Consider the following 23,150-nt stretch of genomic DNA (forward strand, 5'->3'; position numbering starts at 1 on the left):
TCCCAAGTAGCCGGGACTACAGGTGCCCACCACCACACCCAGCTAATTTTTTTTTTTTTAATTTTTAGTAGAGACGGAGTTTCACCATGTTAGCCAGGATGGTCTCGATCTCCTGACCTTGTGATCTGCCCGCTTCAGTCTCCCAAAGTGCTGGGATTATGGGTGTGAGCCACTGCACCCCGCTGAATTCTTACAAATTCTAAGGCAGTGAAATCCAAATTTACGAGATTTATTTATATAGTATGCCACTAGATCATGCATTACAATCCGTTTCTTTAAACTCATATTCTTTCCAATGTTTTTATTTGGAACATGCCACCTGAGTAGAAAAACAAAATGTTTTCTCTCCTACTCTACTCTCACAACACAAAATGCTTCTGTGACCAAATGTACAGGAGGTTTTCCCCGCACACCAAGCAAGCCATTGATTCTTCAGCGGACACCAGCCGAGTCTCCTCTAATTCAACTCAATTGTGAAGCTACCTGCCCGGAGATAATGTTAGATCCCACAGTGGGAGGCTGAGTCCTCCAAGGAGGCCTTCTCCCACTCCAGAGGCCCAGCACAAGGAGGAAAGTGTCCTGTGCTTCTGACTGATTGGCTGCAAATCAGGGTCCCCGTGACCCCTTTCTCAGACTTGGTTAATTTGCTAGAGTGGCTCACAGAACCCCGGGAAACACTTACTGACGTTCACCAGTTTATTGTAAAGGATGTTACACAGGATGCAGATGAAGAGACTTGTAGGGCAAGGCTTGTGGGAAGGGATGTGGACTTCCATGCCCTCCCCAGTGCGCCCCTGCGCCACCCTCCAGGAGCGTCCACATGTTCAGCTATCCAGAAGCTCTCCGAACTCACCCTTTTGGGTTTGTATGGAAACTTCATGATATAGGCATGCCTGATTCAACCAGTGGCCACTAGGGATCAACTCAACCTTCAGCCCCTTCCCTTCCCTGGAAGTCCCTTCCCTGGAGGTTGGTGGTGGGGCTAAAAGTCCCAACCCTCCCATCTTGCCTTGGTCTTTCCTGTGTCCAGCCCCATCCTAAAGCTGCCAACCTGGGGACCCGCCAGCTATCAGTCAATCACGAGCAGGCAAAAAATAGTCTTCACTCCAGAGATTCTAAGGGTTTTGGGAAACAGGGGTGAAGACCAAATATACATTTCACAATATCCCACCACCCACCCCACATGTAGCTCCTCGCCAGGGGGTCTGTCTGCCACGCTGGCCTTGCAGTGGCCCAGGCGTCATTAAGTCATTGGAACCAGGACTGTGCTGGCACTGCTGCCTTCCACGTTGCAGTTGGCCTTCAGCTGCTGAGTCCACGCTCACCCATGAAAGGCCCGTGGGGTTGCCACAGCAGCAAGCATCATTGAAATGCCGGCCGGCTGGCTGCCTGCCAGAACCACGTTGTTGGTAAGCCTGTCTTGTTGGTTAGCGTGGGAGGCAGACAAAACTCTCTTTATGACCATTCAGTAACAAGAGCTTTTCAAAGCAGCAGAAGGGGGTGGGGTATCTGTTAGAACCCTCTGACCTATTTAGAGACCCCTGCTTGCTTTCCTTATGCTATGGACTACTGCAGCCCCTCCATGCATAACCAACCATCATTACTTGAGATTATAGAATGGGCACAGGACAATTTTCTCTAGCCTGCAATTTTCTGCCTTCGTGACAACCTATTACCAATCCAAGATTGATTCGCTGTGACACCTGGTGCTAACCCATGACCAGAATAATAAACACAAGCAATTCACTGTGGCGACTCATTTCTGCAGAAGAGCCGCAGGAGAGGAGGACAGTCATCTGCTCATTAGTGTAGCAGATAAGTAACTACATTATTTCCCCACCCAACACCAAGCAGTGTATGGAAAACAAATAGTTTCACAAAGGAAAAACAGCTTTATACTCTAAATATTGAATTGCAGATGCTCTATTATACCACTGACTCAGCCTCTACTACAATGTAAATATATTTATATTCTATATAACTATATTTATATTACATATTTACATCATGTATGTTACATAAAGAAACTGTGTGTGGGTGTGGGTGTGTGTGTGTGCACGTGTGTGTGTGTGTCACCTGCTACAGAGGCATGGTTGGAGTGAATCTTAAATTGAAACAGATGGAATCGCCAGCTATGCTGACAGAAGAGACTGCGATAGAATTAAACTGACATACGAAACTGTCCTTTTTATGGTATCCGATTGGAATTTTTATGGGCTTGACCTTGTCGCAGGGGCAGAATCTGTCATCCATGGAAAGTCATAAAGCTGAGTCACCTTGGCACACTGTTCAAAACTCATTAACCGATTCTCTGCTAGACACAGAAATCTATTGATCCATTTTTAAAATTGGTACATAAAACATTTATAAGCGTAAATATGTAATAAATTTTAATAGCTATTTGAAAGAGATAATACATATTTGAAAACAAAAATAAGGAGTCCTTGCCCCACCACCCAATTACATCCGAGAATACTCACACCAAAAGCTTTACAAATGACAGGGGCAAACTTGGAAATTTACCACAGAAGAGTCCTGTGCTTTTAAAATAAATTAGCATCTTCTAATACAAATTACACAAAATTTACAAAGCAAGTTTTTTTACCACCACAATCTGAAGGCTTTTTAGAAACTGTAGGCATAACTCACTTAAGACTTCTATTGCTTTTGGCAAATCTTATTATTAATAAACATTTGCTGAATTGACTTTGGATATTTGATGTGATATTACACAGTGAGGAAATAATCACAAAATACTCCCAAGAGGAATGCCATTATTTTGATGTACGGAGTCGTCAAGGGGTTTACAAATGAACAAAACCAAATTCACATACGCTGGGAAATCTCAGCTCTGCCAATCAACAAATGAAAAAAAGGGAGGTGGGAGGGCAGGGACTTCCCCACAGTCACCAGAGAAAGTCCCTGCGCTCCAGCATCCAGCACCCTGAGCATCATCTGGGAGGGGGGCCCAGCCAACTCTGGTCCTCAAAGGTCTGGACAGGGAATGAGATTAGCAGCAAAAGTGGGCAGTGCAATTCTAGGGCAACAGTTTTAGGTTTAGGATCTAAATGCTAGAATCAAAAGGAAATGTTTTCAGGCTAGGCATGGTGGCTCACATCTGTAATCCCATCACTTTGGGAAGCTGAGGGGAGAGGATCACTTGAGGCAAGTAGTTCAAGACCAGTCTGGGCAACCTAGAAAGACCTTCTAAAAAAATTTTTTTAATAAAAAATTAGCCAGGCATGGTGGTGTGTACCTGTGATCCCAGCTACTCAGGAGGCTGAGGCAGGAGGGTTGTGTGAGCCCAGGAGTTCCAGACCAGCCGGGGCAACCTAGTGAGACCCCATCTCTGCAAAAATTTTAAAAATTAGCCAGGCGTGGTGGTGCATGTCTGTTGTCCCACCTACTCAGGAGGATGAGGCAGGAGGATCCCTTGTGCTCAGGAGTTCAAGACTGCAGTAAGCTATGACCTCACCGTGGCACTCCAACCTGGCTGACAGCAAGACTCTGCTTAAAGAAAAACACGCTTTCATATTGGCAAAGAAGATGTTACTGATTTTCTACATCAAAATGATAATGAAAGAAAAATTGCCCTTTGCCCAAGCTGATCTCGAACTCCTGAGTTTAAGCGATCCCTCCCACCTCAGCCTCCCGAGTAGCTGGGATTATGGGCATGCACAACGGTGCTCAGCTTACCCATTTTTAAAAGAAGAAATAGGTGCTCAATACCTTAAGAGACTTTGTAGAAACCTTTCTCTTTCGTCTGGCATGCCATCCAGACTGAGGAAAAGCCGGAAACTTCAGGGCCTCGCGAGCCACAGCCACAGCCACAGCCACGTCACCAAGTGCGGAAGCAGCGTGGAGGCTGTGGTAATGCTGGTGGTGTGCATCACCACAGGATCAGCTTTGACAAACGTCACCCAGGTTATGTGGGAAAGTAGGTGTGAGGCATTACCACTTAAAGAGGAAACAGAGCTTCAGCCCAACTGTCAACTTTGACAAGCTGTGGACTCTGGCCAGCGAGCAGACACAGGTGAATGCTGCTAAAAGCAAGACGGTGGGCCGGGCGCAGTGGCTCACGCCTATAATCCCTACACTTTGGGAGGCAGAGGCAGGCGGACCACTTGAGGTCAGGAGTTCCAGACAGCCTGGCCAACATGGTGAAACCCCGTCTCTACTAAAAACACAAAAATTAGGCGGGCATGGTGGCAGGCGCCTAGAATCCCAGCTGCTTGAGAGGCTGAGACATGAGAATCACTTGAACCCGGGAGGCAGAGGTTGCAGTGAGCCGAGATTGCGCCACTGCACGCCAGCCTGGACGACAGAGAGAGACTCCATCTCAAAAAAAAAAAAACCACCACCACCACCACCACCAAGAGGCTCCTCCCATCACTGCTATGGTACAACTAGGCTACGATAAAGTTCTGGGAAAGGCAAAGCTCCCAAAGCAGGCTATCATCGTGAAGGCCCAATTCTGATGAGCTGAGGAGAAGATTAAGAATGCTGGGGGGGCCTGTGTGCTGGTGGCTTGAAGCCACATGGAAGGAGGTTCATTAAATGCTAAATACTTTTTAAAAACAAAACAAAACAAAAAGTAATGGATATGGAGAGAATAAAGCCACATACAACTTGTCTCTCATCTGGCACACAGTGCTGAGGTGCCAGAGACTCGAGTCCTTCCCCGCCCCACTGCTTCCCCGCAGGAGTGGCTCCTCAGGCCCCGCTTTGTCCATCCTATGTGGGGTCCTTTCTGCACCCTGCCTGCCTCTCCTTTCTGCTGTTCCTCACCTTCACTGACAATTCACCCCTCCACGCCTGCAGACAGCTTCCCCAGCTGCCAGGTGCACGTCTTCAAGTCGCTCGCCACATTTCCCACCTGTCCTCAACCGTGCCCCACCTTGTGAAGGTCTGAGCCCCGTGGAGCCAGTGTTAGAAACAGACCTTAGGTCCAACTCCTCATCTGGCTCTCCGATTTCAAACACTTAGACTTAAACTTACATAAAAGGCCAGACTATTTTGAACTATTCTTTGCAACAAATTTGAACAAACGTATGAGGTTGAAGCCTGCCCCAAAAGAAAGAATGCTTCAAAACACCTTCAACATTTCATTTCAACGTTCAGTAGCCTAGATCTTCTAAGAGGTTTACACGGGAAAGACAAAGCAATGACTTTTCTAGCTAAACATTGAAAGACTGCTTGAAATTACAAAGACACACAGTCAGCTCAGGTGCCCATCAACAGTGGACTGGATAAAGAAAATGCGACGCATATACACCATGGAATACTATGCAGCCATAAAAAAGATCATGTCCTTTGCAACATGCATGGAGCTGGAGGTCGTTATCATAAGTGAATTAATGCAGGAACAGAAAACTAAATACCACATGTTCTTACTTACAAGTGGGAGCGAAACCTTGGGTACATTCGGACACAAAGATGGGAACAATAAACACTGGGGATTCCAAAATGCAGGAGGGAGGGAGGACAGCAAGGGTTGAAAAACTACCTATCAGGTATTATGAGGTACTATGTTCACTACTTGGGCAACAGTAACATTAGAAGCCCAAACCTCAGCATTATACAATATGCCCATGTAATAAACCTGCACATGCATCTCCTGAATCTAAAAAAAAAAAAAAAAAAAAGGCTGCCAGGGATGCTTCCTGTTGGGTGGCTCCCGGCAGGTGCTTGGCAGACATCTCAGCCCAGGACCATGCCTGCCGTCTCCCTCCACCACTGATCAAAATGTTCCCGTGTAAAATGCTATGCTGGGCTTTAGAAAGCGCCTTCGTGTCCATGCCCCTGTGAAGTGGCCACTCAGCTCTGTTTAAACACCTCCTATGACAAAGAATTCAAAAGTCCCATACTCGAAGCTCCTCAGCCATTTTTCAAATGTCGCCAAAGCAGTCGCATGACATCCAGCACCACACCAGAGCCCCCAGCACTGGGAACCACCCTCCAGGTAAAACAGTGCCTCAGGGATAAGGACTTCCCCCTTCCTTGTTCAGGACACCCACACTCCAGCAAACAACACCGGAGAGTGGGCCAGCCTTGGTCACAATCATCCTCTCGGCTCACCCTTAGCTCACTCACAACTTAAACTCGCGAGTTTTAGCCCATGTTCTCCAAGTTAGATATGTAACGCATCCTGTCCCTGTTCAGGAAAGGCAGCGGGCGTGGTGGCTTCACAGCACAATAGCTGGAGTCCATGGGCCAGGAGGTAAGCACAGGTCCTGCCACTTACTGGCTGCGGGGCCCTGAGCAAGTATTTAACTTCTCCAGGCTTCCATCTCAATTGCACAATAGTGACAGGAAGAGCAACACCTCACAGGGCTGTGACAGCGCAGGGAAGGAGTTCGTCCAGTGTCAGTATTTAGAGTGCGATAGATACTAGCTCTTATGTACCTGAGGACCTGAGTGTATGACCTTAGTTTAGCCTGCCTGCCTGCTTTCCTTTCTTCCTTCCTCCCTCCCTCCCTCCCTCCCTCCCTCCCTTCCTTCCTTCCTTCCTTCCCTCCCTCCCTCCCTTCTTCCTCCCTCCCTCCCTCCCTCCTCCCCGCCACCCTGCCCCCCAGCTTCCATCTCACATAACTGGGCACAGGTTCCCGACTATGGGGCATGCCTCTCCCATATAACAGAAGACATTTTCTCCCCTCTTTGCATTTGTATTAATAGATACTACCCTCTTTTCAGTTAGGAGGAATTTGACCCATGCCAGCAAAATTCACCTATTTTTACCAACCAAGCCCTCCCTCCCCAGTAACTATGCCTCCTATTTTTTTCTAGTCTCTTCTTTCTAATAGCTATTGCCTCAAATTTCAAGGATCACTAGAAAACAAGGGTACAAGGTCTCTGAGGGAAGGATGGGCAAGGGTTTGCAGACAATGGAGAGGCTGGTTGCAGAAGGGTTGCAGATGGTGTCTGAGCCCAAGAACCTCATCAACAGAGCAGGGAACCAAGGCCGTGGTCCCAGCAGTCTTGTCCACACCCACCTGTGGACCGAATCCTGGAGGGAACCAGGGTCCAGGAAAATGGAATGAAGCTTGGAGTTTGGGCTGGGTCTCCAGGCAGAGAATAGGAATGAGAATTCTAGGCTGAGCTATTAAGCAGAATGAAGGAGAACCTGGGCTTCCAGAATGCCTGTGGATACCGAATGCCTGTGGATACTAATAATGATTCAATTACTGTGATAGAGTCAAGACATTAGTGTCCTATCAAAGCCTTCCTAATGTGCATCCATGGAGGATAGGCAAGGGTTTGTCCCTCAGAGCATACACCATATATGCCACATCTGCACACATCAGATGGTTCTAACCTGGTGGGAGGAGTGACTCCCTCACAGCTCACTGTTTGGGAAGAGGAAGGATCCAGGATCTAGGATCATTTCCAATACATTGCATGTTAAGCTCAATTTATTCCTAACTTGTAGACTCACAATTCCCACTGACTTGGCAATTTCTGGATTAGCTCCAATGGAAGTGATCCCACTCACACCAAAGTGGAAAAAAATAAAGATTTACAGCATGGACAACGCCCAAGTGCTGTGTGCAGTGGAAACTGTCTAACCCATCATTCTATTTGCTTGTTTTCTACCGCTGATCCAAACACATCAGCATCCAGAGCCAGGTGCCACCCGGTGAAAGCTCAGCTCATCCCCATTGCTTCCCTTAACCTGCCCTCAAGTTTCAGTCCTGCAGCAGCCACCAAGTGAATTCAATACAGGCCACGCTTCAGTTTATTATGCTCAGCAAGAGGAGCATTAGCACAGACGACGAACACTCGCAGAAACTCAGCACCCAGCAAAACTCTCGTGGGTTTACAGTGGCTCAAACAATACCGTTGCATGAGGAAAGCAATGCATTCATTCAGACTCCAGCCCACAGTGTTCAAGGCACCCCGCAAAGTTCAGCGCCAACCAGCTGATTCCTTCAGGGAATTTTTAAATTTGCCTGAGATGTTGTCACTTTATCATGACAGTTAAGGGGAGAAGGGAAAAGAAAGTCCTTGCAGTAGCACCAAGCACTAGGGGGAGGTTAGAGACATGGCTGTGGTGGAGAGCATGGGCTCTGGTGTCAGACAAGCCTGGGTACAAGTTCCAACACCCACCTTCTCACTGCATGCCCGCACCTAAGCCGCTAACAGGGCCGTTGTGAGGACCAGAGATTGTGAACAGAGCACTGAGCATGAACTAATGTCACCACTGGGTCTAATGTATTCTGGGGGAGGATTCTGCCCTCTGCTCACCTGGCTGCAGCCCTGCCCTGCTGCAGTGGGTGCAGGACTTGGGCCTCTGCCACTGGGGAGGTTTCTCTGGAGACAGAGCAGACCTAGGGCTCTGATGAAACCCCAGCCCCAGGGGCCCAGCCTCAGCCAGTGACAGGCCCTCTCCTTGTTGCCTGCATGCGTGTGGCTCCACGTCCCCCTGGATGCAGATGGTCTGGTACCTGCACAGGCAGGGCGGAGCCCATGCTGGATGAACCCAAGAGCTCTGAGGGCATTACAAGTGACCGGTGCTCCTGGGGAGAGGAATGGCAGAGCTGAGGGAGATGGAGCCAGGGCATTGTTTCTCGCTCTTCATCCTTTGTGTCTTCTGCATTTTGTCCTCTGCACACATAAATATATAAAAGGGAAAGTGAATGAAAAATGTAAACCTACCTTTGCAAATGGGTGTAAATTAAAACTTGTCTGAGTTCAATTCCCATCTGTTTGGGGGAGGAGCTTATTATCATAGATGAAAAAGCAAATTCAGGCCAGGCATGGTGGCTCATGCCTGTAATCCCAGCACTTTGGGAGCTGAGGCGGGCAGATCACTTGAGGCCAGGAGTTCGAGACCAGCCTGGCCAACATGGCAAAACCCCATCTCTACTAAAAATACAAAAATCAGCCGGGGTGGTGGCACACGCCCGTAATCCCAGCTACTCAGGAGGCTGAGGCAGGACAATCACTTGAACCCGGAAGGCAGAGGCTGCAGTGAGCTGAGAGCACACCACTGCACTCCAGCCAGGGTGACAGAGTGAGACTCTGACTCAAAAAAAAGTCTGCCTCAAACTTTGTAAAATGCCAAGACACTAAATGCATATTTTAAATTTGCCCATTAAGTTTTGGGCTGGGTGAGAAATTAGTAAAAAAAATTTCCAAATAACATGCAGAAGTTGTTTTTAAACTTAAAATCTCGTCCTTTAGCTACACCCACAGCGACACTGTAGAGAAGAGCTGGATTTTGGTGTCTCTGAATGGCTCAGATTATGTTCCTTCCAAAAGAGGTATTTTACGTACAATCATTTTTTATACGAAGCATCTGAAAAATCACCCAGAATCTACCACATATTTACCACACAAATGTCCATCTTTAGATCTGTCATTCAACACCATGTTATTCCTTTTATGCAACAGAACGCAGTGTGTGAGAAGTACGTCAAGAGAAGAGTTAAAAAACAACCAGGGGTAAATTCATCATTCAGGTGCAACTGGCTCTGATTTTTCTTAAATTCAGAAATTAATTAAATTTTTAATAGAACATAGAGTCCAAAAACAGACCCACATACACATGGAAATTTCATTTATGACAAAGATAACATGTCAGACCAGTCCATAATCATCATGAATTAATAAATACATGGTATGAAAACAACCAACGAGGCATTTACAGTAGGGGGGAGGGGAGACTAAATCCCTAGATGGTTCTTTATCCCAAAATCCAAGTGCTCAAATAATTTAAAATGTAAAAAAGAAAATATGAAAGTACTAGTACAAAATATAGCTAAATACTTTTTTTTTTTTTTTGAGACAGAGTCTTGCTCTGTCGCCCAGGCTGGAGTGCAGTGGCGCGATCTTGGCTCACTGCAAGCTCCACCTCCCGGGTTTATGCCATTCTCCTGCCTCAGCCTCCCGAGTAGCTGGGACTACAGGCGCCCGCCACCTCGCCCGGCTAGTTTTTCGTATTTTTAGTAGAGACAGGGTTTCACCATGTTAGCCAGGATGGTCTCAATCTCCCGACCTTGTGATCCGCCCACCTCAGCCTCCCAAAGTGCTGGGATTACAGACATGAGCCATCGTGCCCAGCCGCTAAATACTTTTATAATATTAGAGTGGAGAAGGATTTTTCTAAGCAAGACATAACACATCAAAATCACAAAAGACTGATACAGTTAACTAAATGAAGATTTCTAAATATCAGTATGTTTTTCTAAAAGACAGTAAACAAAGTGAAACACGAAACAACAAACTGAGGAAAAACATATGCAATACAAATAACAAAGAGTTTTGTTTCTTAATATACAAAGATTTCTCCACAAATCAGTAACAAAAACAACCCAACTGAAAATGGGTAAATGACGTAAAGAGGCAGATAACAGAAAAATATAGTCAGTCAATAAACAAATTTTTAAAATATCCATTGTCATGATAAAGAAATGCAAATTAGAATAGATTACCATTTTTAATCTATAATATTAGCAAAAATAAAAAATTTGATTATATTCAAGGCCAGGCGGGGCGGCTCACGCCTGTAATCCCAGCACTGAGGGAGGCCAAGGCGGGTGGATCACGTAAGGCCAGGAGTTCGAGACCAGCCTGGCCAACAAGGTGAAATCCCATCTCTACTAAAAATGCAAAAATTAGGCAGGTGTGGTGGCAAACGCCTGTAATCCCAGCCACTCGGTAGGCTGGGGCATGAGAATCACTAGAACCTGGGAGGTAGAGGTTGTAGCGAGCTGAGATTGCACTACCACACTCCAGCCTGGGTGATGGAATGAGCCCCTGTCTCAAAACAAACAAACAAACAAACAAAAAATTAGGTTATATTCTGTGTTGTAAGGGTGTAGAAAATCATGTCATCAAACATTTAAAGGGAGTGTAAATTGGTGCAATATTTGAGGTTAATTTTGCAATATCTTTTTAGATATCAATCTCCTGTTCTCTGACCCAATGTTCTACTTCTAGAAAATCTCACAAATACATTTCATTCATGTACATTAAGATTCAAGTAGAAAGATTTTTATTGCAGAATTATTTGTAAAGCCAAAAAATGAAAACTACCTCAACATTTATCATTTGGGCACTAGTTAAGTAAATCATGATATACTGTTGTGACAGAACACTATGTGACTTTTAAAATAAATGAGATTGCTCTATACATAGTGCCAAGGAATAATACTCAAGGTTTACATTAATGTTTGCATATGCATAGACCATAACTCAAAAAATACACAAGAAATAGAAGACATTAGTAGAGAAAGGTGGTCTTTTTTACTTTTCATTTTATACCTATGTGTACCCTTTTTATTCTTTACAAATATACATTAAGTCTAGTCATTAAAAACAACTTTAAAAAAGACTGATCTATTTGCTAAGAGAGTAGATCTCAAAGTATTCTTACCACAAAAAAAGATAACTATGTGAGATAATGAATGTGTTAATTAGCTTAACTGTGGTTATCATTTCACAATGTATACAATCAAAGCATTATATTGCACCCCTTAAAAGTGGACATTCAATTTTTACTTGTTAACTATACTTCAGTAAAGCTGGGGTAAGAGGAAAAACTGATCTTAGCAAAGACTTTCTTCACAGAAAGGTTTTGTTTATTAAAAATGGAAACAAGACATATTTTTAATATTTGAGAAAACTGTTTTCAAACACCCTTGAACACTTTAAAATGGCTTAATTATACACAATTAACATGCTTCTCAGGCCGGACACAGTGGTTCATGCCTATAATCCCAGCACTTTGGGAGGCCAAGGCAAAAGGATCCCTTGAGGCCAGGAGTTCGAGACTAGCCTGGACAACATAGCGAGAACACACTGTCTCCACAAAAAATTTAAAAATTAGCCAAGCGTGCTGGAGGATCTGTGGTCCCAGCTACTCAGGACACCGAGGTGGGAGAACCATGTGAGTCCGGGAGTTCAAGGCTGCAGTGAGCTATGATCACACCACTGCACTCTGAGAGAGACCCTGTCTCTAAACAAAATAAAATAAAATAAAAGGAATATGCTTCTCATTTTAATTAATTGATTTTACAAGGCCTCTGAAGACACTGCTTTCCAACCTTATTCACATCCCAGCAAACACAGAAAGTGCTATTATCTATATAGCACCAGGCTGTATGGGCACACATGGCTACAGCTGGAAGAAGCCAAAGGGCCACAGCCTACTCAGCCCATCTCCCCAGGCCAATATCCATGTCTCTGCACACTTATGGCCCAATGGCAGCACATTCTGCCCCAGCCCTTTGGTGGGGAAACTTCTGTCCTAAGAACGTCATTTTAATATAAGTACTTAAAAATAAAAACAAAGATCCTACAGTAAGCATATGCTACAATGTAAAAACAAGCAAAACAAAATGTTATGGTGTTCGAAGTCAAGACAACTAGTTACTTTTTTTTTAAGGTCATGCTTGGAAGGGGGAACAGGGTGGGCTTCCGGGCAGTTGGTAATAGTATTTCTTGACCCAGGTGTTTACATAGGTCTGTTCCATTTGTGAAAGTCCATCGTGCATTAAACTTAAGATTAGTGTACTTTGTATGTTATACTTCAATATAAAAAATTAAAGTATGTTATAAATTTAGTCTAATGAATGAAAATAATGATATTCTACAGTATTCATTTAGTGAATTGAAAGCTATTACTCAGCACCTTTTACTTGGCAGACCCTGTAGCAAAGTATATAAAGAAAACAACTCAGCCAGAGCTCCTCTTGTGGAAAGAATCTATTTAAACTCCCTTAAGCCTTCAAGTGATGAGGATGTAAAACGGTCTGGGAGAAGAGGCTGGTAAGGTAATATTTTGAATATGACGTGCCAGGCAAGGTTCCCTGTTAGAGGTGTTATCTACGCAAACTGTCAGTATTTTGCAATGAGAAAACTGAGCCCCAAAGATTACATGATTTGCCACAGCGAATACGTGCCCAAGTCCACCTGCCGCCAGGGCTCATCTGCCCTCCACTGTGCCCCCCTGGCAGCAGCGTTTGCACAGTGATCCAACAGCTGTAATAGCAGACCTGGGAACCTCTAATATCTAACAGGCCCCTGCAGTCCAGCAGGTTGGCCTTCTGGATGGATCACATTTCACAAACTGACATTTCCTGAAACCAACTCATAGTGCTTAAAAGGTGCCCTGTGAGAAAGTAAAGGAAGGAAAGAACTGGAAACGGGTGCCTCCTGCACTCTGGAGCTGGGAACCCTGGAGCAGTCACACTGCCTGGGTTAGGGCCCACTTCCCGTATGACCTTTATGACACTGAGCAAAACCATTTCACATGGCTAAGCCTCTGCCCTTCACACCTGCAGATCGAAGACAAAAAGTCAACCGCATAGAGTTATTTGAGGACTAAATGAAATAACATGAGGACAGTTCACTGTAAACTGTAAAGTGCCAAACAAATATGTTGTTGTCGCTGCTGCCATTGGTGTTATTATAAACGCATTCGAGCCTTTTACTGCCATCAAGGTGAGACCATCTCTGATACTGGACTTTGCCTCTGCACATCTCATACATTCCCAGAAATGACAAACATTATCTGTTTCTCCAAAGAACCTGACCAGGACCCTAATATTGTGGGAATTTGTATGTTTTCCTTCCATGGAAATGCTTCATACCTGATTCAAATTATTCAATAAAATTATTAAATTATGTTTTTAATACAAGACTCCTTATTTTTAAAAAGTCCATTCTATCAGACCAGTGGTGCTCTCCCTACCACATGCCGGTTTTGAACAAATAATTTGTGACATATAATGATAACAATAATAACTGGTTTGTGACACAATTAAGTCATTATGTGCATTGGGATTTAGAATCATACAAAGCTAGTTCTAATGCTCGAAGCGTCATTTATTAGCAGTCAGTCCTTGAGCATGTTACTTAAATCCCTGAGCTACAGTCTCCTCATTAGCAAGATGAAGAACAGAACTCACTCTTACAAGCCTATTAATGTCATAACATACGTAAAGCACTCATCCAGTAGGGTAAATTAAGGATGACCACAGATTCTTGCTATTCCTCCCATCAAGAGGTAGAGTCTAATTCTCCTCTCTTTGCTTCTGGGCTGGCCTTAGTAAAATGCTTGATCAATAAAATATGGTAGAAATGGCATTCTGGGATCTGTGAGGCTAGGTCAGAAGTATTTTAGCACCCACTTCCCCAAGGCTCTGGAACACTTGCTGTGAACTCAGCCAGCCACTAGGTGACAAGACTGGCCACCCTGAGACTCCATGCTATGAGGAAGCCCAAGCTACCCAGGTAGAGGGGCCACTTGGAGAGAGATGCTTGATTAGCACCCAACTGACCCAGCCTGCCCAGCCCGGTCACCAGACAGGTAAGTGACAAAGCCTTCAGGTAACTAACAACTCCTCATCTGAGCCCAGTCAACCCACAGAACTGTGAGAAATATTAACAAGTTGTTATTTGGAGCCACTGAGGTTAGGGTAGTTTGTTATGCGGCAATAGGTAACAAACACTGAGCACAGTCTGTGGCACATGAGTTATAGTCAGTACAAGCCTACGCGCTGAGGATTATGGGGCTATTACCTTTTTCCTACACTAGAACAATTACAAGCTCATCTGCATAATGACATCCTTCTTAATCAAAGGCATTCTGAAGTGCTTCCTTAAAAGAAAGGAGTACGTTCCAGGGCTATGTACCAATCCTTCTCAACCATTCCTGATGTTGCCAAGATTCACAGCAGAAGCAATTACAAATTATTATAGTGCCTGTGAGTCTACAATTACTGTTTTTCTTTCACCCACGGATATTTTTAATAAGGAAGAAGCCAAGGGCATATAAAGACGGCATAAGTAGAGGGTAACTACTTTGTTCATAAGCACAAATAAGAATGTGCACATCTGGTTATTTGTGACACAACAATTATAATTAACAAGTCAGAAGCAATGCAAGTGAAGTGTCCAACCATGAAATCCTCATTAACAGTAGCAACATATGCAAATCAGTACATTATGCAAAGTATCATTTCAATAATAATGTTTTTTAAATACTTATATTTTGATTATACAATATTACACACTACATTCTTGCTATGCTTTAGATGTAGTCTGTTTGTCCCCACCAAAACTCGGTTTGAAATTTGATCACCAGTGTAATAGTGCTGGGAGGTGGGCCTAGTAGGAAGTGTGTGGGTCATAGGAGTGGAACCTTATGAGTACACTAATGCCCTTTCACTGGGGTGGATGACTTCTGACTCTAGCAGGAATGGATTCGTTCCAGAAACAATCAGTTGGTAAAAAGAGTCTGGCTTCTTTGGTTTTGCTCTCTTGTATGCTCTCTCACCACGTGATCTCTTTGTACACACCCACTTCGCTTCCACTTTCTGCCATGAGGGGAAGCAGCCTGAGGCCCTCACCAGATGCAGCTGCCCAAGCCTGGACTTTCCAGCCACCAGAATCATGAGCCAATTTCTTTACATATTACCCAGTCACGGGTGTTCTGTTACAAAACACAAAATGGACTAAGAAAATTGTCTTGCTAAGATTAATCTATGAAAAATAATATATATAACTCATCTTTTTAAATAGAGGTATTTTTAAAATTTTTTATTTGCCATATTTACTAATAATTCCCTAACAAATGAATTGTTTTGGAAGATCTTGAAATGACTCAGTTCATTACTCAACATGCTCATAAAAATGCTTTTACGGGCCAGGCACGGTGGCTCACGCCTGTAATCCCAGCAGTTTAGGAGGCCGAGGCAGGGAGATCACCTGAGGTCAGGAGTTTGAGACCAGCCTGGCCAACATGGTAAAACCCCATCTGTACTAAAAACACAAAAATTAGCTGGGCATGGTGCCGCACGCCTGTAATCCCAGCTACTTGGGAGGCTGAGACAAGAGAATTGCTTGAACCTGGGAGGCAGAGGTTGCAGTGAGCCAAGATCATACCACTGCACTCCAGCCTGGGTGGCAGAACGAGACTTGGTCTCAAAAAAAAAAAAAAAAAAAAAAAATGCTTTTATGAACAAAGCCTAATGCATTCTTTGCTTTATTTTGCAACACAGACTTCTGAGATTTCAATAGTACCTGCATCTAGTCATGAGAGTAGCCAGGATTTTCAAGGTTGTCTATTAGTTAGGTCATACCAGAAAAAGTAGTAAAACTGTAGAGCTGAGGAATAGCATCTCGGCAGACACTGGCCATACCTGAGAACATACCTGAGAACATACCTGCACCTTCCACCTGGTGGTGCCACAGGAACGCAGCCTTCCCCATCCTTGTCCAGAGTCCTGCCAGTACTGTGACACTTCGTAAGGGAACAAATGGGTTCCATTAGTCCCTGGCTAATCGCAGTGGTTAGAGCAGGGTTTCTCAGGCCCCTTTAAGACTCTGCATACTTTCACACGGGGAAAAACAATCTCATGGACCTCGAGGTAGTCATTAACTATTCCACTGTGTAAATATACACAAATAATAAGGGTACACATAAACTGTGCTCTTCTGAAACTACAAAATAGACACAGATGCACTGATTAAATACAAATTAAACTATAAAGCCAATGACATTCCACTTGATGTTAGTTTCATGTGATGGACAGTGTTGCTCCACTGTGGCTGGATTCCGAGGTACGCACCATGTACCATGTCATGGTTTAATTCCCTTGTGCTCCATACACAGTCCATCAGCAACGTTTGTCAGCTCCACCTTCAAAACACAGCTCACATGGGATCATGTGCACCACCTTGCTGCTACATTCTAGAAGTCACCGCTGCCTCCCATGTTCCTTCTGCATCCTCCTATGGTCAGCCCTCACACAGCTGCCAGGGCGACCCTCATAAAAGCTAAATCAGATCATGTCCTTGCTCTGTACCAAAACCTCCGCAAGCTCTCCCACTTGATTCCAAGGAAATGCCAAAGTTCCTACACTGGCCCACAAGATCCCACCTGACCCAGCCCCAAACCTCCCTGACCTATCCTCCTTCTACACCCTCCTCTACCTCCCTTCTCTTTCCTACCCCAGTCACACTGCTCACCTGCAGTTCCTCAGACTCACCAGGCGTGTCCACCCTGCTCCAGCCTCACAGACCCCTCTGCCTGGTGGCCCACATGGCTGCCCTGAGTACTGTCTCTTTGATCTTCACTCAGATGCCTCCTTTCAGAGATCTCAAGCCCCTACCTGAAACCACACTCCTCCCAACCAGCACACCCAGGGCCCTTCCTCTATTTCCTTTTCTCCACAGCACCCCTCACCATCTGCCACACTTGGTATTTGTGCACCGCCTGTCACCCCTACTAGAATATCAGCTCCATGAGGTCAGGGACAGTCCATGTTGTTACCTGCTATTCCCCCAACCCCTAGAAACTGCCTGGTATACAGCAGGCACTCAGTAAACACCTGCTGCATGTGCTGCATAATTACATGGTCTTCACATGGCCCCAGTTATTTATTTATTTTTTTTTTGAGATGGTGTCTCGCTCTCTCAGTCAGGTTGGAGTGCAGTGGCGCAATCTCAGCTCACTGCAACCTTCACCTCCCGTATTAAAACAATTCTCCTGCCTCAGCCTCCTAAGTAGCTGGGATTACAGGAATGCACCACCACACCCGGTTAATTTTTTATATTTTTTGGTAGAGACAGGGTTTCACCATGTTGGCCAGGCTGGTCTGGAACTCCTGACCTCAAGTGATCTGCCTGCCTTGGCCTCCCAAAGTGCTGGGATTACTACAGGCATGAGCCACTGTGCCCGGTCGACCCCAATTATTTCTACACTAACTCTAAATTGTTATTTTCTCCTAAGCCAGTTTTAATGACATTAATGTTGTCACACAGAGTTCTGTGAGAGGATGATGACCTGGAAGATCCAGGATGTAGTTTTATTTATTTTTCAAATCACAGCACACAGAAAACAGATATGCCACACACAGAAAACCTGCAGAACCTAAGAACAGATCGACAGGCTCACAACCTTCCTAGACCCCATTCTGAGGAACAGGAAATTAGAGAATGATGACAAAGCCTAAATGCCACCCTGAAGAGGTCACCATGCCCCAAAAGGAGGTGGCTGCCCTCCCGTGATGGACCACGGACCCCAGAGAACGGCCTGCACAAGCGAAAGCACAGTCAAATCTTTCAAACCTGAGAAGCCAAATCTGCATCCTGTTGATGCCAGACCTGTCATTTCACCGAAGCTATAAACTCGAACTGCAAGGCCCCTTTAGAGTCTGACCCAGACTTACTTTCCAATTTCATTACCAGTGTACCTCTTATTTCCAGTAAGAACCAAATGGATCTCACTCTGTCAAGCATCTCCTTGTCCCCTGCAACATATTTTGAAGGTTTTAATGTAATTACACAAAGCAATACACGCTCACTAAATAAATCAATACAGAGAAGCAAAAAAATAAAGAAAGAAAGAAAAAATTACTTATAAGCCCAAATCTACCCCCTACACCATATAGGAAACCACTGTGACACCGAGTCTCTGGGGAACCTTCTCCCTGTGTGTGTGTGTGTCTCATGTAAGTGAAGCCAGGCCCACTCACTCCCAGACATGCCCCTTCTGCACCTCACCTGACATCACCCTTCTTCTGGTTCATTAGCAGACACGACACGCTCTTCCTGGTCACCCCAAACTCCACCAGCCCTCACCTGCTGAACATCTGGCAACTAAGCATCTGGCAGTATCCCATTGGGATGTCTGGTGTTGTTACCTAACTTTTCCCACATATGCCCTAGCAGGCCAAGGACATTGCTAGACTGTAAACCTCAAGGACAGAGACTACCACATAGCACCCATGTAATACAACTCTGATAACTAAAGATGTCAGGCCGGGTGTGGTGGCTTACATCTGTAATCCCAGCACTTTGGGAGGTCAAGGCAGTCAGATCACTTGAAGTCAGGAGTTCAAGACCAGCCTGGCCAACATGGCGACACCCCATCTCTACTAAAAATACAAAAATTAGCCAGACGTGGTGGTGCATGCCTGTAATTCCAACTACTTGGGAGGCTAAGGCAGGAGAATTGCTTGAACCCAGGAGACAGAAGGTGCAGTGAGCGGAGATTACGCCATTGCACTCCAGCCCGGGTGACAGAGCAAGACTCCATCTAAAAAAAAAAAGGGTGAGCCTGGCCAGGCTTGATGGCAACCCTGTGGCTTGCTGAGTGCTGCTGTGGCACAGCAGGAAGCAGTTTGGCCCAGTCCCACTGAAAGGGTGGGAGCAAGTGAAAAGCAGGGTTAGAAACACTTTCCTGCAAAAGCGAAGCCCTGGATGCCTCTTTCCAAGAGGTCGGGGCTGATGACTCATCGTGTGAAGTGGAGAGAATAAGAAAACAAATTAAAATGATGGAAGAAAATGATCCTGCAGGGGCAGAAAAAAGCAGCGACATAACAGAAGAAATACAGGGCAGGATGGTGAGGTTGATGTTGGTCCTAAAATATAAAGCCATCCTCCAAACGTGAAACGAAAGACAGAAAAAAAAGAAATTAAACGAGGAGGTAAGTGTTACAGAAAAGGGGGGCAAGCAGGATGACTTCTCTTTGGCTGTGGGATTACAAACAAACTAAAGAGGAGAACAAATAGGATATTATTGCCAGCTAGTACAATGATGTGTAATTATTAAGAAATGAGATTAAAACCATCATCCTGTATTCCTCACCTCTGCAGTCTAAAACTACAATCAGCATGTATCATTTCACTACTTGATCATTTCCCCTCCCTCACAATTAGATCAAATTTTATTTTTTATATATATATATATATATATATATTTTTTTTTTTTCGAGACAGAGTCTTGCTCTGTCGCCTAGGCTGGAGTACAGTGGCATAGTCTCCGCTCCCTGCAACCTCCACCTCCTGGGTTCAAGCGATTCTCATGTCCCAGCCTCTCTAGTAGCTGGGATTATAGGCTCATGCCGCCACGCTCAGCTAATTTTTGTATTTTTAGCAGAGACGGAGTTTCACCATGTTGGCCAGGCTGGTCTCAAATTCCTGACCTCAAGCGATCCACCATCCTTGGATTCTCAAAGTCCTGGGATTACAGGCGTGAGTCACCACGCCTGACCTTCAAATTGTAAATAGCATGCATCACTTTATGTTACGGTCTGAATATTTGTGATCCCCAAAATTCATATGTTGAAATCCTGACCTCCAAAGTGATAATATTAGGAGGTAGATCTTTGGATCCAATCACCTTTGGAAGGTGATTAGGTCATGAGGCTAGAGCTCTCATGAATGGGATTAGTGCCCTTATGGAAGAGGCCCCAGGGAGCTCCCTCACCCGACGGGAAGACTCAGTCTGCAACCCCTTAGAGAGCCCTCACCAGAACCTGCCCGTGTAGGCACCCTGATGGTGGACTTGCAGCCTCCAGAACTGCGGGAAATACGTTTCTGTTGTTCATCAGCCCCCAGTCTATGGTGCTTTACTGTAACAGCCCAAAAAGACTAAACTACTTGATAATGAAAAACGTTAGCTCTTTAGAAGTTTATTATGAAAGTTCAGAAAATAAGGCTGGTTGCAGGGGCTCATGCCTGTAATCCCAGCACTTAGGGAGGCCGAGGCAGGTGGGTCACCTGAGGTCAAGAGTTCAAGACCGGCCTGACCAACGTGGTGAAACCCCATCTCTACTAAAAATACAAAATTAGCCAGGCATGGTGGCACGTGCCTGTAATCCCAGCTATTTGGAAGGCTGAGGCAGGAGAACTGCTTGAACCCAGGAGGCAGAGGTTGCAGGTTTCAGTGAGCTGAGATCACACCACCGCACTCCAGCCTCAGCAACAAAAGCAAAACTCTGTCTCAAAAAAAAAAAAGTTCAGAAAATATTTTAGCTGCTAAAATTAAGTATAAATTAACTATGTAGTATTGATGCCATGGGATAAACTTTAAAAAACACTTTCTAATCCCAGCACTTTTGGAGGCTGAGGCAGGTGGATCACATGAGCCCAGGAGTTCAAGACCAGCCTGGGCAATGTGGCAAGTCCCGTCTCTACAAAAAATACCAAAAAAAGTATCCAGGTGTGGGGTGGGCACCTATAGTCCCAGCTACTCGGGAGGCTGAGGTAGGAGGACTGCTTGAACCCAGGAGGTCGAGGCTGCAGTGAGCTGTGATGGCACCACTGCACTCCAGCCTGGGCAAGACCCTGTCTCAAAAAAGTAAATAAAATAAATAAAAAGTAAATAAATAAAACTTTCTTAATTAACCTCCATAAATGTAAATGCCCTGGCCAATAATCTGATTGTCAAAAATAAAAAACGCTTTTTGTTCTTTCTCTTTGCCAGCAGAGGGCAAGTTTTATGTGATATTCTGCATGCTGTGTGTGCGTGTGTCTGTATGTGTACGTGTGCGTGTCTCTCTGTCTTTCTCTTTCTCTCCTCTTTCTCTCCCGCTTTCTCCCTCTGTCCTTCCCTCCCAGGGCTACACATTATATCTGCAGATCCTAGTTAGGAAAGTGATTCCATGAGGGCAGACAGTAGTCCTGGAGAATGAAGGCATCTTTTTCTTCAAAAAAAAAAAAAAAAAAAACAAATACATTGATAGAAAGGGATCTAGCTGTCTGTGGCATCCTGTTCAAAGAAGAGAAAATAGAAGGGAAATGACTTCCCTGTATCCTGTTTGCTGTCCTGCAGGCCTCTTCAATTTTCTGATAACTCAAGTCTCCTATGCACCTCTGGGGGGACCGAAGGTAGCCTAAGATATCTTCTGGGTTTAATGTGGTGCAAACAGAAGCCACTTTCATGACTTCTACAGAATTCAAGCAGGCCTGAGACATCTAAATCAAGGAAATGTATTTGAAAAAGACTCATCAAAAGATCCCACAGTGAAAACCCATTTGGTGACCTGATGATAAATCCCACTTTTTGGAAGCAGGAGGATCACTTGAGACTGGGAGGTTGAGGCTGCAGTGAGCTGTGATGGCACCATTGAACTCCAGCCTAGGTGACACAGTGAGACCCGGTCTCAAAAAAAAAAAAGTCCACTTTTCGGCTGGGCAAAGTGACTCACACCTGTAATCCCGATACTTTGGGGGAGGCTGAGGTAGGAGGATTTCTTGAGCCCATAAATTCAAGACTAGCCTGGGCAACACAGCAAGACCCCATCTCTACAAAAACAAACAAACAAACAAACAAAAAGAAGAAAGAAAATTAGCCGAGTGTGGTGGCACGCCTGTAGTCCCAGCTACTCAGGAAGCTGAGGCAGGAGGATCACTTGAGCCCAGGAGTTGGAGGCTATAATGAATTATGATCACATCACTGCATTCCAGCCTGGGCGACAGAGCAAGACTCCGTCTCAAATGAAAATTCCACTTTTCTTTTCCTCATTTCTGCTGACAAAGTTAGGCAACAAGAATGACCACTCTGGCTCTTTAGGACATACTCTCCTCTCCACAGCTCAGCAGCTTACCATAGGAGGAAGCTGTAACACCAGTATCAACCTATGGGTAAGTAAGAGGCAGACGCCTCCACCCTGGGCTCTGAAGACACTGAGCACGCTCAATTGTCACCCCCGCCAGCCCACTCCCACCTCTTGCCTTCTTTTCCCATAAAGCACATACCACCTCCTAAGAGACCATAGGATTTAACTTCCCCACCTTCCTGCTAAAATGTAGGCTCCAAGAGGTCAAAGTCCTGTGTCAGACACACCACTGCCTGACACTTGCAGAAGCTAAGAAATTTTTTTAAATAAATGCCACAGAGATAAATGGGAAAGAGTATTTTAACACTATACATGATCATGTTAAAAAATAAGCCCACTCAAGATCGCCTACGTTGTATTCTCACCAAAACACTGAACCTGAAAGAAGCAATGAGGAAACAATCAGACACTTCCAGATCTTGGGACAGCCTACAAGACAACTGGCCTGGATTCTTCAAAAATGCCAGAGAAATGGGGTAAAAAGAAGGGGAACTGTTTTAGATGCACAGTGACTGAAGAGACAGGACAACCAAATACAACACATGATGTCTAACTGCACCCTTTAAACAGCTGGAAAAGAGCAACTGGAAACCTCTGAACATGGACCACATATTTGATACTATTCCTGCACCTGGTTCAGTTTAGGGGATGGAAGCATAGTATTGTGGTTACATAGGAGAATGCCCTTTTTCCTAAAAGACACATACTGAAGTATTTGGGGGTAAAGTGCCACCATGTCTGCAACTTACTTTTAAATGGTTAAAAAAAAATGTTTAGTATTATTTATAAACAGAG

The 23,150-nt window shown here is 44.9% G+C and overlaps 1 protein-coding gene and 1 pseudogene across 1 annotated transcript in view; one reads left to right on the forward strand and one right to left on the reverse strand.

Moving 5' to 3' along the window:
• RAB31 (RAB31, member RAS oncogene family) overlaps positions 1-23,150 on the reverse strand; it is a 149,010-nt gene that overhangs the window by 118,036 nt on the left and 7,824 nt on the right. The gene's annotated exons all lie outside the window — the stretch shown is intronic.
• LOC112611286 lies at positions 3,769-4,532 on the forward strand (annotated as a pseudogene).

This window comes from Theropithecus gelada, chromosome 18 (genome assembly GCF_003255815.1).
Source record: "Theropithecus gelada isolate Dixy chromosome 18, Tgel_1.0, whole genome shotgun sequence".
NCBI lineage: Eukaryota > Metazoa > Chordata > Mammalia > Primates > Cercopithecidae > Theropithecus > Theropithecus gelada.